Raw genomic sequence first — 13856 nt, 5'->3', positions numbered from 1 at the left:
ATTCTACAATTGTGTGCTAACATTCTGGGGTCTCTGGCTAGACTGTGAGCTATGAGTGGATGGTGACCATGTCTTGTTTATCTCTAATTCTCTAGTGCTTCAAATATGATGACATGAAAGAGCATTAATTATCGTTTAAATAAAAAACATTTTAAAAAACACATGTACTAACAACATTTGGTACACACTGATTTCTCTATCTTATATGAATGCCCCAGGTAATATTCTTTTTATGATCCATCTGTGGTCTTTCTTTTAAAAATATTCTTTTGCTTTGTGGATACTCATTTTTAATCTCCAGAGAGAATATATTTCTACAAGAAGGGAACGCAGACACACACATATTTCCTTTAAGAATTTATATATATCACAGAGTTCCAATGCTATTGAAAGGGTAGTACATAAACTAGTGTCAGTCCACAAACTGTGTATTATTTTATTGTAGCAAGTTAAATACAGGCATTGAAAACAGGTGTTTAGAAATGAGCACTAAATTTGATTCTAGTACAATATCCAATGATGTGCTCAGTAAACTTGCCATGTTGAGCAGGCTAGGTACCAGTTGGGTATTGTCAGACTCACATGGTGAGTTGTATATGACATGAACTATATACCAGTCATTCATGAACTAGATATTGGTCCAAGATAGATTGGACAGAAATATCTGGTTCTTCCTCATAGGTTGTTTTTAAGGTTCTGCCATTGACAATTAAAATTGGAAAAGATCAATCCATTATACAAATGGGAGAACTGAGACCTAGAGTTCACCCAGCTTCTGATCACCAAGCTAATAGTTTTTACTCTATAATATTACCTGTATTCCTTAATGAGTGAGGGTCTGGGATAAAAATCAATATTATGATTGCTACTATTAGCAGTAGTAGCAACTGTAGCTACTGCTAATACATATCCAGTGCTTATTAGGTACCACCACACAAAATTGCTATTTTTATGTCAAAAATGGTCAAGTATTTGTAATTTCACGTGGTTCAACTCATATGAATCCTGATAACAATGTCAAGTGTTTTTAAGCCTTAAAGAAGGAACATCTGCCGGCAGACTTTTTGGGTTCCCATGTTGGCTCTGTCTCTTCCTGCCACATTGTGGCTGGCAAGTTAATTACATTTTCTCTGGTATAAGTTCCTACATCCACAACATGGAGCTAATAATGGTAACTATCTCAAAGATTTATTGAGGCTTAAATGATCCCATGCAGTTGAAGCCCTTGAAATAGCACCTGGCAAGTAGTAAGTGCTCAGTTAATGTTAGATATTCTGGCTACTTCCAACATTACCTCTTTGATTAATTCTCAGGACAATCTTGTGAGGTAGAAACATTTTATCCTCAGTTTATAGATAAGGAGACTGGGGCTCAAAGAGAGTAATTTGAGCTGTTGTCTGCATGATTGCAAGCACATTTTCTCTGTCTTACATACTAATTTTCAGTTCAGTGCCTGCTAAATCAAGTCTAATAGTTCCTGGGGCATTTCATCAGAATTGCCAATATCTGAGTGTATCTAGCTTCTGGGATTCTATAACAGTCAGTTATGTAAAAGACAATGCAAGCTATTTTATTGTCTAGGGAAGAGAAGCAAGTTTCACCGCTTCTACTTGTTTTTAGGTCTACAGATTCACAAGAATGTTGTAAGCAATAAATAAGCTGATGATAACAGCTTCTGATTTTATAATAGTACAGTCTTGTAGTGACCCCTTATGTATTGCTGCTACTCCCCAAAGAACCCCCAAAGCTCAGTTGGAACTGTCCCCTGATTACTGAGAGGGAAAACTGCATGTGGCACCTGCTAATGAGAACCTGGTACCGTTAAACTTGGTTAGTGTCTTACACAACACCGAAGAAATGCCGTCTTCTCTTTTTCTCCTTAAACAGAATAAGTAGTCGAGAAATTCCTTTGAGAAGCAACAAGATTTGATTGAATTTTTCAGAATTTCTTATTATTCTGTCAAGTTCACTTGACAGCAAAGGACAAACTGCCTTTCAAATGCTATAAGTGAATGCATCAGCAATTCAGAAGGAAAAACGCACGTTATTAAGTAGGAACAAGTCTCTCTGAATATATTTACACCAGCTCATGGAAACCATTGTCCTCAGAAACCTCTGCAAAAATCTATTTTCTAGTGTCGGTATTGCTTTAAGTTTGACAGATGATGATAAAATACAATGAAATTACCTTTGAGCTCTGATGTGTACATCAGCGCCCACATTTCTCACAATTTGATTTTTTATTTTTCCAACACAGTCATCTATTTTCAATATTATCCCTGCACACTCAAGGTTTATGCCTGGGGAACAAAACTATTTATGCCTAAGTCATATACAGAATTTACGCTATATGTAAACATACACACATGCAATACACATGTGGAAATACATATTAGTTAAGAGTTGGAAGGAACCTTCCTGATCTTCAAGTCTTCTTTACTGTCACATTACAAATGAAGAATCTGAAGCCCCAACAGAAATGCTATTGAGAAGGCCACACAGAAACCTGACTTCAAAGTGACATTTGAGAGTATAAGAATGTAGCAAGTTCCTACTATATTCTGAGGGTTACAGGAGGCACATTCCATTCTTAAGTTCTTATACCATTTCTATGATGTTAATATCACTCCCATTTGATAGATGAGAAAATTGAGGCTTAGAAAAGTAGCACAGCTAAGAAAAGTATCACAGCTAATAAATGGCACAAATGAAATTAAAGCACTTATGTAACTAGGTTCTTTTTAGCATACCAGCATTTCTCTAAATACATTCACTGCCATATGACTGACATAATTTTGCTAATCCACGTGCCAACTGTATTTTAACTTTTTTGATTAATGTAAACATTTATAAAGAAATAGTTTATTACCATTTAAATAGCATGCTGAAGGAGAAGAGAACTATTGCTGAGTTTTAGCTGGACCCTGCTGCTACCTAATGACCTCAAAATTGCATCCAGCTCTCTTTGTTGAAATGGGAGATTAGTAATGGGTAGAGAGGTATTAAAGATCTAGTCACACCAAAATGAGACTTAATGATGGAAAGAGAGTTGAGAGGGAAAACTTTTACTATGTGATCTAGCTTATAGATCGCATTTGATCTATATGATATATATATTTGATATAATATGTAAGCGTCACCTAAAGTCATCTTTGTCCTAAGATCATTTTTGCTCCTATCTTGGTACCTGTTCTTCACTTTGAGAAACACTGCAGTACATATAGTAACTGCACTACATAACATATAGTAACTGGGTTCTCCAGGTCATGGTTCTGGAACTCCATCAGAATCGCCTGGAGGCCTGTTTAAAACAGATTTCTGAGTCATCCCGAGTTTCTGACTCAAAGTGTCTGTGGCAGGGCCTGGGGTTTTGCCCTTCTAATAGTTCCTGAGTAATTTTGATACAGCTAGCCCAGGAAGCACATTTGGGACACGCTGGCTTAGGTTGTACTTGGGGAAGAGGAGGTAGAGAACATACGGTGGCATGTGTGTGAAGATTTCACCATCAATCTTGTGAGTGAAGGGATCTGGAATTTTTAATTAAGCAGATGAGGCAAAGAAACAAACAAAGAAGAAAGCAGATGAGGCAAAGAACAAACAAAGTATTCTTGTGTTCCTGTGTCACTTCTTCAATTTAATGAGTTCAGATTGATACTGCACCATACCAGAGCAACCTGCAAAAACTTTAGCTAAGAGACAAAAGTACCTCCTCTCAAATAATACAGCTTGTTTTCAGGCTACTATCTGTAAGACTCCCTGCGTTGGCAACAGAAGTCAGTGACCACTAATACCGAAAGCAGAAAATGAGATTCTCCTTTTCTTCAGACGTTTAAGACAGTACTTAACATAAACAAAAAATGCCATATCCATTAATATTCTTTCTCATCCAGTTCTCTTAGTAACTAGTAATTATTAAGTGCCTTCTGTGGGCCAGTTATTGAATGGTACTAGGTAATTACACACACACACACACACACACACACTCTCTTTTAATGTGAGCATTTGACAGGCAAAGTAACTTGCCAAGGCTATACAATTATAGGAAGTAGAACTGGAATTCATATGCAAGTTTTATTCCAAAGCCCATGTTTTTTTTTTTTTTTTCTGCTAAACCGCACTCACTTCTATTCTGACTACCCAACTTCATCTCTTAATAAACGTGTATTTTTTAAAAAATGAAAAGACTCCAGAAGCTGAAACTTTGTAGTCAAAAGAATTGTAAAACGATGTCACCAGAAAATGAGAAATCAGTGATATTTAATCATCAGCAGCAAAGCTAGAGCTCCCTAGGTTCAAAGCAAAATTTAAGAATGCCTGGCTAAATTTTACTTTAAGGAGAGTGAGTAAATGGGTAGGATGAGTCTCAGGAATCCAACCTGGTTTAGTTTACTTTTGAGTCACAAAAGAAATTTTCATTCCCGTCTGACGTGGCAGAAGCTGTTTGAAGAATGAACGTGGCAGTAGAAGCAACACTGGGCCAGGTGCGGTGGCTCATGCTTGTAATCTCAGCACTTTGGGAGGCCAAGGTGGGCGGATCACCTGAGGTCAGGAGTTCGTGACCAGCCTGGCCAATATGGTGAAATTCCATCTCTACTAAAAACAAACAAACAAAAAACAAAACAAAAAAAAAAAACGAAAATTAGTCAGGCATGTTGGTGCATGCCTATAATCCTAGCTACTTGGGAGGCTGAGACGAGAGAATTGCTTGAATCCAGGAGGCAGAGGTTGCATTGAGCTGAGATGGCGCCACTGCACTCCAGCCTGGATGACAGAGCGAGAGTCCGTCGCAAAACAAAACAAGAAGAAGCAACACTGAATTGAGAGCCATGAACCTTGGACTCTGGTGTTCTTTTGTCTCAGGAATTCAGACTTCATTTCTCTAGGTCCTAGTTTTATCATCTGTAAACTACGCAGCTGGACTAAGCTCCATTCCGTTCCTCAAAGCTCCATTCCTTTGAAAGGTAGCCTCCCTTCACTGGACTTACGAGCATTGTAGGGTTCAAAAGATAAAGCTCATCTTTTAGCACGAGAGGAGTATGATTTAATTGTAAAGTCAGCATGTGGGTTTCAACCTTCAGTCTCTCAAGAGCCTATTAATCTACTCATATGTGATGTTATACTGCTATACTCTTTAATACATGGTGAAAACCTGAGAGATCCTGAACCCTTAAATCCATATAAATAGACTAAGAAATGAATTATCCAAGAAATTTTTAAAAAGTCATCAATGGATGAAATGATGAACTCAGTAGGTGTTATTAAGAGTAATTATAGTAACATCTAGAAAGAAAACAACAGCTGTGATTTGCCTGATTAATGGCTTAATGTAACAGTACATCTGTTAATGGAATAATACTCCAAGCACTCTTGACTGTACATTTGCAAGATCTGGAAACAGAGAAGAAACTGTGGAAGAAGGGAGTAGCAGAGTGCCATATTGGCTTTTGGAGGTCAAGCTCCTCTCCACAGTTTTCAGATTCTCCTCTGCCTACCTTGGCCAGAATTGCCTGGCAAATTCAGAGAAAAACCAAGTTTCACCAGGTGCATGCATGCATGCACTCCTGTAGGCCAAATAACTAGCAGCTCAGTATACTTTTTATTTTTAACATTACTTTTCACCTTAGGGTTAGGGATAGTGTCACTCCAGCCTTAATAGCAGGCCACAGGACTGCCCTAAATGTATTCATCATAGACCTGCATGCATGGGGCTTTCTTTTTTCTGGAAGGAGTAACTCATACTTAGGGAACAAACACATTTTTCTTTAAGCACCAGTTTTCTCCTTTGAACTCAAAGGAAAGCCAAACTTCCCACCTATAGTTGAAAACTACTGCAATATGGCAGCTTCAGAGTTTATCAAGATGAAATCGGGAAGCCATGTAATGATCTCATTCTCTTCCTCAAAGCTGTAGTTTCTGTCTGCTTTGAGGAGAAGGCTGTAACCCCATCTGCTTCCTCAGGCTGCGCTGGATGAATGCAGGATAGCAGGATGTATTATTTATCATAAAATGTATTCAGGCACATTCAGGCTGCAAGCCCTGTTGAGTAAGGAAGTAGCATTTGCCATCAGCTTATCATAATGAAATCAATTGACAAAAAATAAAACATTCTGTTAGAAAAGAAATGTGGATCTCGCACCCAGTAAGCCAAATGAAATTTCAAATGCAGTGTAAAGAAAAGTAGTTATATCCTGGGCCTAATTCAGAACTCAGACTTGATTCTAAGAGGCAATTACTCCCCCGTTATGTAGGTAAGGCCAGGATGCTTTTACTTACCCCAGCAAAGCTGACGTCCCTATTGAGCAGGCTCCAGTAAAAGAAAACAGTCCTTGAAAGTGGCGGTATTTCTCTCGCACACCTTGGCTAAAATAGTTCTCTTTCCTACAGAATTTTTCATTTTTCTGATTATATCTGATTATGTCAAGGCAAGGCCTCAAGCTAACACTCCCTCAGAAACTTAGAGAAGATGACACACTGAAAATAAATAACTGTGACCAATGAAAGAAAAAGGAAAAATAAGCTGCCTCACTAGGCCCAAGAGTGAAAGAGAAGAATGGCAAGTCTGTGAATGTGAGGCTGAGTCCCAGAACAGTGAAGGCAGTGTTCTTCGACTTGGCTGAACATTCACATTGTTAGACATGGCTCTTGCATAAATTTCTACTTTCTGTGAATCAATGAGCCAGCAATATCAAAATTCATAGTGATTTTTATTCTCTACGTGTGGTACAAAATGACTTTGTCCATCTACCTTTGATAATGCATGTAATTAAGTGTGAGACAATTATAACCTTGTAGCTCCCTTTGGGGGCCTGAAATATAATTCAGTTGCTTGGTTTCAAGGGCACTTAAGAAAGACAGACAAGACTCTGCGGTGACTTCTGCATGCATGCTGATGATGAATTTGCCCCCAAAGCTTCAGAAGTCTCATTTTGCAGTAGTCATAGTTTTTATTGATTACTGTTTGATTATACAAAATAAAGAAAGTGGGACCAATATATTATTGTTGCAGATTATGTGAATGGTGCAAACATACAGAAAATCAGAATTATTAATGGGCTTATTGATAGCTTCGATTCATACCCTAAAATGAGATTTTCATGTATAATCCTTTTATTAAGTTACCCATGACTCAACTAATTGGCATAAATGTCATGAGCAAGTTGCTGTATTGATGGATAATTATTGATGGATCCATAAATAAAAGAGATGGTAGAATGAGCAATAAGTTGATTTTAAGGGTAGTATAAAAAGAAATATTACCAAACTTAGGAATAAAAGGTGTTGGAAAGAAGTGAACGTACTATCTAACTTCATGAAAATCTTTACCTAAGATTTAGGTTGGTTGTGAGAGTAACTGTTAACTTTATATGTACCTGCAGATCTTATCAGACTACCAAGAAGAAATATGGACATAGGAAACACTTTACAAGAGAACAAACACCCACACCATCTAAAATCTGCATCGCGGTATAAGACACAAGCTAGGAATTTTTAAGAACATGAAATTTGCCTGTGCTTTAGACAGTCTAGAATTTTTTAAAAAGTGAACTGGCATTTCAAAATTCTCCATCTGCTAAACATAAGAATGCTTAATTCCCTGTTCCTTTACTTCCCTTCACTCAGAGTGCCATGGCTTCTAGGGACAAGTGTGGTCTAGAATCACAGATATGGTTAAATTGCAGAATGTTGCACTCATGGGTAACTGGAGGTTATTTAGTGCAGACCCCTTGTGCTATGGAGGAGAGTGCTGAAGCTCAGAGAAGTGAATACAACTTCTCAAAGCCACACGGGAATTTGGTGGTGAACGTGGGACCTCAAACCACATCGTCTTTCTCCCAAGACTAGTATAATTTCCATCACTGGTCTTTCTCCTAAGACCAGCTCTTTCCCATTATCACTTTCCCAGTAAAGAGAGGCATGTGCAATTTAGGAAAAAATGTGTCTATAGCATCCCTTGGGTTTTCATGCTAACCAGTGAATAGAGAGTCCTTAAATATGTTCATTTTCCAAATTGCCTGGAAATTGTAAATACTAATAGACATATGGCAAATTATTTGTAAAATGTGTTGAAATTAGGTGACACTGTCTGGCTAATTAGAACCCTAATAAACAAATAGATAAGAGATGCTATGTTCAGTTTTTATTAGAGGGACTATCATTCTCTTGTCTGGCTGCTGGAATTTTCTAATAAATCACATTTTAAAAATCACACTTCACAGTTTTACTGATAGGTCCTATTTCCAGCAGGCAATCTTTCTATACTTAAGCAATTTAGCATTTTTGTATGTGTTTGCATTTCTTACTGACCACATCATGCTTTTTGTTTCTGATTTTTACACAGTATGTCATGTCTAGCTTTTATATTCTTGCTGCCCAAACTAGTCAATTAAAGAAGTAATGGTGGACAGAGGCTTTTGCTCCCATCCCCATCCCCAACACCAGTACTACACAACCAGAATGGATTTCATAATCTTAAGACTAACTTCTACAAGCTGCGCAAGTGTTATTGGTGGTAATTTTTATTTTTTATTATAAATTCTGGGATACACGTGCAGAACGTGCAGGTTACATAGGTATACACGTGCCGTGGTGGTTTGCTGCACCCATCAACCGGTCACCTACATTAGGTATTTCTCCTAATGCTATCCCTCTCCTAGTCCCCCAACCCCTGACAGGCTGCAGTGTGTGGTTTTCCTTCCCTGTGTCCATGTGTTCTCATTGTTCAACTCCCACTTATGAGAACATGCGGTGTTTGGTTTTCTGTTCCCGTGTTAGTTTGCTAAGAATGATGGCTTCCAGCTTCATCCATGTCCCTGCAAAGGACATAAACTCATCCTTTTTTCATGGCTGCATAGTATTCCATGGTGTGTATGTGCTACATTTTCTTTATCCAATCCATCATTGATGGACATTTAGGTTGGTTCCAAGTCTTTGCTATTGTGAACAGTGCTGCAATTAACATATGTGTGCACGTGTCTTTATAGTAGAATGATTTATAGGGTATATATCTAGTAATGGGATTGCTGGGTCAAATTGTATTTATGGTTCTAGACCCTTGATGAATCTCCACACTGTCTTCTACAATGGTTGAACTAATTTACACTCCCTATTGGTGGTAATTTTTGCTGAGTACTTTGTGCCAGCACCATGTTAAGTGCTCTACATATTTTGACTCATTTAATTCCCTCAAAAACTTTGATTGACACAATTATTCTTCTTCTACAAGAGCGAAAATGGAGGCAAAGAAATAAAATAATATAACTGTGTTTTCACATAACTAGGAAGTATCTGGGACTTGAACTACAGATTGTTTAACCACTCACCTTTGAAGGACATCTGAGTTATTTCCAGCTCTGTTATAAAGTTGCTATAAACATTTGTGCACAGGTTTTGTGTGAATAGAAGTCTTTATTTTTTCTAATATAAATGCACAGACAGAAGTTTAACTCCTGGATTGTATGGTATGTTTAGTATTTTAATATATGTGTGTTTAGTATTTTAATTCCTAGATGTATTTGCATGTTTAGTATTTTAAGAAACTGCCATATTCTTCCAGAGTGACTATATCATTTTACATTCTTACCAGCAAGGTAGGAGGGCCTTAATTTCTCCACATCCTCGCCAACATTTTGTGTTGTCACTACTCTTTAGTTATTTCGATAGGTGTATAGCAATATCTCACTGTGGTTTTAATTTGTATTTTCCTAATGGTTAATGATGTTCAGTATGTTTTTATGTGCTTATTTCTCAGCTATATATTTTGTTTGGTGAAATATTTCTTAATGTCTTTTGCTTATGTTTTAATTAATTTTTTTCTTAGTTTTGAGTGTTCTTTATATACTATTCCTTTGTTGAATATGTGGTTGGGAAATGTTTTCTTTCAATCCATAACTTATCTTTTTATCCTCTTCATAGGGTATTATACAGATCAAAAGGTTTATTTACATCAATTTTTAAAGCAATTTGAATCAATTTTTCTTTTCACTTTTTGTTTACTTCTAAATCTTAAATATTTATCCTATTTTCTCTAAAAATTTTATACTTTTATGTATTACATTTAAGTCTATGATCCATTTTGAGTTAAATTTGGTATAAAGTGTAACATTAAAATCAAGGTTTCCTTGTGTGTTTATTTGGATTTTTTGTACTAGCATCACTTTTTTATGACTGTCCTTCCTCCATTGAATTGTTCTTATAACTTTGTTAAAAAAATCAGTTGCATATTTGTGTGGATCTACTTCTGGATTCTGTATTTTTTCCATTGTTTATAACCCTGCCAGTACCACAGTCTCGATGACTATAATCACATAAATCTTAAAATCAGGTAGATGGATTCCTTCCACTTTATTTTTTTCAAAATTGTTTTAACTATTCTAGGTTTTATGCCTTTTCATATAAATTGTATAATAATCTTGTATCTAGAAAAAACTTTTTGGATTTGATAGTGATTAAATTTATATACCAATTTGGGAAAAATGGACATCTTTACTATTTGAATAGTCCAATCCATGGACATAGTATGTCGCTTCATCTACATAGGTCCTCTTTGATTTATGTTATCAACATTGTGTAGTTTTCAGCATGTGAGTCCTATACACGTTTTGTTGGCTGCATGTATGTTCTGTCTGGTATACCAAAATACAATAAATTTTTGTATGTTTATCTTATATTCTGTAATTTTAGTGACTTGCTCATTAGTTCTAGGAGTACATCGTAGATTCCTTGGATTTTCTACAAAGACCATCATGTCACCTGCAAATAGAAATAGTCTTATTTCTTCCTAATACATATGCCTATTATTTTATTTTCTTGCCTTATTACACTGACTGAAACTTTTAAGACTATGTTGAATAAAAGGGATAAGAGTGAACATCATTGTCCTGTTCTCAGTCTCAGGGGAAAATATTCAGTCTGTCACTAATAAGTATAATGTTAGCTATATATTGTATGTAGATGATTTTTATAAAGTTGAGGGAGTATTTCTATTTTTCTGAGATTTTTTTAGTGAGAATGGGTGAATTAGTGTTCTTCTGCATTAATTCCATTTGAATTTAATTAATGCATTGATATGATCATGTAATTTTTCTGCTTTAGCTTGTTAATGCAGTCTAACTGATTTTCAGATATTGACCTAACTTTGCATACCTGGAATAGACTGCATTTGGCCATCATGTATAATTTTTTATTGATGAATTCTGTATTCTCATCTTTTGTTAATAACTTTTGCATCTATATTAATGATGACTTTGGGTCTAATTTTTTATATTGTTTTTCCTGGGTTTGATATCAGGGTAATACTAGCTTCATAAAACAATTTGAGAAATAACCTATTCTCCTTTATCTTCTGGAAAATATTTACAGAATTGGAATTAAATTTTCTTTAAACAAATTGTAGGCATTCCCCAATGAAATCGTCTGGGTCTGGAGATGTCTTTTTTGGAGATTTTAAAATAACAAATTCAGTTTCCTTAACAGATATAGAACTATTGAAAATATCTATTTTGCATTCAATGAGTTTTGGTAGTTTGTGTTTTTTAAAGAAATTGGCCCATTTTATCTAGGGTTGTCTATATCACTTTCTTATTATCCCTTGATTCTGCTGTGTCAGTGGTGATATCTATTTCATTTTTGACATTGGTAATTTTTATCTATTCTCTTGTTTCTTTGCCAGTCTTGCTGGAGGTCTATTAATTCTATTTATTGAATTTTAAAAGAACCAGTTCTTTGTTTTGTTGATTTTCTTGGTTTCTTGTTTTCAATTTTAGGGATTTCTGTGTTTTAATTTATTTCCATGTGCTTGCTTTTGGGATATTTTGATCTTTTTCTAGATTTCTGAGATGGAAGCTTCGATTACTGAGAAAATTTTCTCTTTTCCAGCATATGCATTTAGTGATATAAATTTCTCTCTCAGCTTTAGCTGTGTCCCATAAATTTTACTGTGCTGTATTTTCATTTTTGTTCAGTTCAATGTATTTTTCCCTTGAGACTTGCTGTTTTATTCATGAGCCATTTAGATGGTTTAATTTTCAAATGTTTGCAGATTTTTCTTCTATCTTGCTATAATTAATTTCTAGTTTGATTTCATTATGATCAGAGAATGCACTCTGTACAATTTTAATTATTTTAAACTTGTCAACATTCATTTTGTGGTTCAGAATATACTACTTCCTGGTATTTGTTTGGTGGCACTTGAAGAGAATGAATATTCTACTTTTCTCAGGGGGGGAGTATTCTACATTGTTTATTAGACTTTCGTTTGATGTAAAAATTTTTTATATTCTTGATTTTTTAGTTTTTTTTTTTTTTTTTTTTTTGAGATGGAGTCTGGCTCTGTAGCCCAGCCTGGAGTGCAGTGGCCAGATCTCAGCTCACTGCAAGCTCCGTCTTCCGGGTTTACGCCATTCTCCTGCCCCAGCCTCCCGAGTAGCTGGGACTACAGGCGCCCACCACCACGCCCGGCTAGTTTTTTGTATTTTTTTAAGTAGAGACAGGGTTTCACTGGGTTAGTCAGGATGGTCTCGATCTCCTGACCTCGTGATCCGCCCGTCTCGGCCTCCCAAAGTGCTGGGATTACAGGCTTGCACCACCGCGCCCGGCCGATTTTTTAGTTTTAAAAATCAAGTGTTAAGAGAGGAGTATTGTGGAATTGTATATTTCTCCTTTCAGTCACATTGGTTTTTGTTTTGCATGCTTTGCAACTATGTTGTTTGCTGCATACACATTTAAAATCGTGTCTCCCTTGTAGATTGACCCTTTGACCATTATATAATGTCCCTCTCTGTCTCTGGTAATTTTCTTTGTTCTGAAGTTTACTTTGTCTGATATTAATGTAGGTACTTTTGTTTTCCTTGGTTTCCATAATATATCTTTTTCCATCCTTTTATTTTTAACCTGTTTATATTGCTATATTTGAAGTGAGTTTCTTGTAAAAGCATGTAATTGATCATTTTAAAATCTACTTTGTCAATCTTTATTTTAATAAATTTTGAATTTTGTTTCTCAAGTCACTGGTATGTAAACTGGGTTCCTTGGAGTCCCAGATAATTTCCACCTGCCAGTGGGTTTGTAACTGCAGAGAAAAGGCAGGCTGCATGGTGAGGTTCCAGGCCCCAAACCACATGTTTTAACTGGCATAATCATTTGCATAGAATGTGATTATTAATATGTTAGGGACTAAGATTACCATTTTGTTTTTGTCTTCCTTTTTTGTTTTCTTTTTCTTACCTGTGGTTGAACATTTTTTAGAAGTCCCTTTTCAGCTTTTGCATTTTTGAGTGCATCTCTTTGTATAGCTTTTTGAATGATTGCTTTAGGTATTGTATTATATATACACAACTTATTACAATCTATAGTTTTATCATTTTACCAGTTTGAGTGACATACAAAAACTTTACTTCCTTTCTCCTTCTCAAGTTATAATTTTTCATAAATATGTCCTCTACATATATTTAGAACCAAATGAGACATGTCATAATTTTTACTTCAATAGTGAAACATAATTTAGAAAGTTTAAGAAAAGCCTATTGTATTTAGCTATTTTAAAAATTATGTTCTGTTTTCCTTTCTGGTGTTCCAAGATTACTTATTTTGTCTTTCCTTTTTGTTTAGAGAACTTCTCTTAGCCTTCTTTAAGGGTAGGTCTGCTGGCAACTAATTCCCTTGGTTTTCCTTCATTTGCGAATGTCTTATTTCCCCCTTTAATTTTTTGTTTTCACACACAGCATTGATCCCTTTTGTTTTTAAAGGATATTTTTACTGGGTATAGAATTGTGGATTAAAACTTCTTATACAGCACTTAAAAATATTTTTGTACTTCCTTCTGGCCTCCATGATTTTTAATGAGAAATCCTCTGTTATTT

The 13856-nt window shown here is 35.7% G+C and overlaps 1 protein-coding gene across 5 annotated transcripts in view; it reads right to left on the bottom strand.

Annotated features, from left to right (window-relative positions):
• The window catches only part of ATP10B (ATPase phospholipid transporting 10B (putative)), a 271561-nt gene extending 265017 nt beyond the window's left edge, over positions 1–6544 (bottom strand). For all 5 annotated transcript variants that reach the window (XM_023218870.2, XM_031935482.1, XM_031935484.1 and 2 more), the window contains exon 1: positions 6274–6544. The gene's annotated coding sequence lies outside the window, so the exon portion shown is untranslated. The remainder of the gene's footprint in view (positions 1–6273) is intronic.
• Between the last annotated feature and the right edge of the window lie 7312 nt (positions 6545–13856).

This window comes from Piliocolobus tephrosceles, chromosome 4, assembly GCF_002776525.5.
Source record: "Piliocolobus tephrosceles isolate RC106 chromosome 4, ASM277652v3, whole genome shotgun sequence".
In the NCBI taxonomy this organism is placed as follows: domain Eukaryota; kingdom Metazoa; phylum Chordata; class Mammalia; order Primates; family Cercopithecidae; genus Piliocolobus; species Piliocolobus tephrosceles.
The sequence above is the reverse complement of the archived record's forward strand: the minus strand, read 5'-3'. Positions and strand labels throughout refer to the sequence as shown.